Below are 1668 nucleotides of genomic sequence, written 5' to 3'. Positions count from 1 at the left end.
GAGTTCTGACCACAAGAATATGTGTTTTCCCTGTTTAAGGGTTGGTTTCAAGGGGAGAAAAAAAGAACCTACTCCTGGTTAGGTAAACTCGGAGAAGACAACAGTGGTTGGTTAAATTAAGAGAGGACGAAGATTGACATTTTTCCTGACCTCTGAATGACTTTGTGAAGTGGCAGTCATCTGTTCTCTAACATGGATGGATGGATGGATGGATGGATGGATGGATGGATGGATGGATGGATGGATGGATGGATGGATGGATGGATGGATGGATGGATCTTTATTGATGGCTTTGGTAGAGCCATTTCGCTCCCTCTTCCGCCAAAGAAAAACAGTCTGGAGCTGCAAAACATAACATAGCTTTCAAAGTTTTCATCTTATTTTAAGTTTTACCTGTTACAACCACTGAATACAACAACCAGAAGTGCAGTGAGCATGTGTAGGCCAACTCTGAAATACATTAAACAGTCAACTATGCAGTCCTATTTGAGTCCTTCCTATATTTGTGTAAAATTAAAATAAAAACCAGCCCACTTTAATATAAATAAAACACTTACCTGCAGCTTTAAACATAAAATTAGGAACGTTTGTGACAAGTCCATTTCAGTGTGGTCTCATCCTCTTCGGGTTTCTTTCTCAGCCAGCAATCAATTGAAGCACCTGAACATACAAAAAAAATAAATAAATACATCAGCTCCGGGTCTGAAATAAATCATTTTTTTTCCTTTCTGAAAAATAATAGCCTATGAAATGCTATTAATCTCACCTGTTTAATGCGACTTCTGTTTCTGAAGTTCGCTGCAGATCATCCCCATGTCGGGGCTGGAAGATGTGACTTTGATCTTCACACAGGACTGGAGGCTCTGATTTGTGAGGCGGGAGCCATGTTTGGACTTCATGAAGTTCATGCTTGAGAAAACTTGCTCACACAAGTATGTTGAGCCAAAAATGGACAGGAGTCCAAATGCATATTCTTTCATGTTCATATAGGTTTGAATGGCGCTCCATGTGTCAAAAACAAGTTTGTCGGGTTTGGGGAGGTTTTTTCAATGTCGCTCCATTTGCGCTCTTTAGCAAGAGTAGCCTTCTGAAGGGCAACTTCTTCCAGATCCGCTGTCAGGCATTTGAACTTGGACACCCATAAATCTTTATCCGCTATGTCGGCCAGTTCAATTTCCAGATCGGGCTTACTTACTTACTCCTGTGAATGTGTTCAGCAGGGATGGGTCGATGTCCAGGAGTGTGACAGGGAAGGAGAGAGTGTTTTTTTTTTTCCTTTCTGAACTCACTGAATCTTTCTCCAAATGCAGCTTGCATTGCAATAATTGCACAGTGGAAATAATGACAATTTATGTGATTGTTCGCTTCTTTGAACTCTCAGGGAGGGGAAGTGAGAGAACGAACCTCTCTGTACATCCCTGGCAAACACTGTCATCTTGCGCTAACATGCCAAAACATCCTCCAGCATCTGCAGGGTCTGCTGTTTTTATTCAGCGTGTTTAAGTGACTTGTCGTATCTACCAGGAAGTAAAACTTTTGCAGCCAATCGAGGTGTCTCAGTTGGGGACAGCTGAGGCCTTTGCTTTCCAAGAAGGTTTTCACATGCTCCAGACAGGTAGCGAAGCGTTTCAGCACCTCTCCCCTGGACAGCCACTGGACCCGAACATG

Source organism: Stegastes partitus, unplaced genomic scaffold, assembly GCF_000690725.1.
Source record: "Stegastes partitus isolate 25-593 unplaced genomic scaffold, Stegastes_partitus-1.0.2 Scaffold1700, whole genome shotgun sequence".
Lineage (NCBI taxonomy): Eukaryota > Metazoa > Chordata > Actinopteri > Pomacentridae > Stegastes > Stegastes partitus.
The sequence above is the reverse complement of the archived record's forward strand: the minus strand, read 5'-3'. Positions refer to the sequence as shown.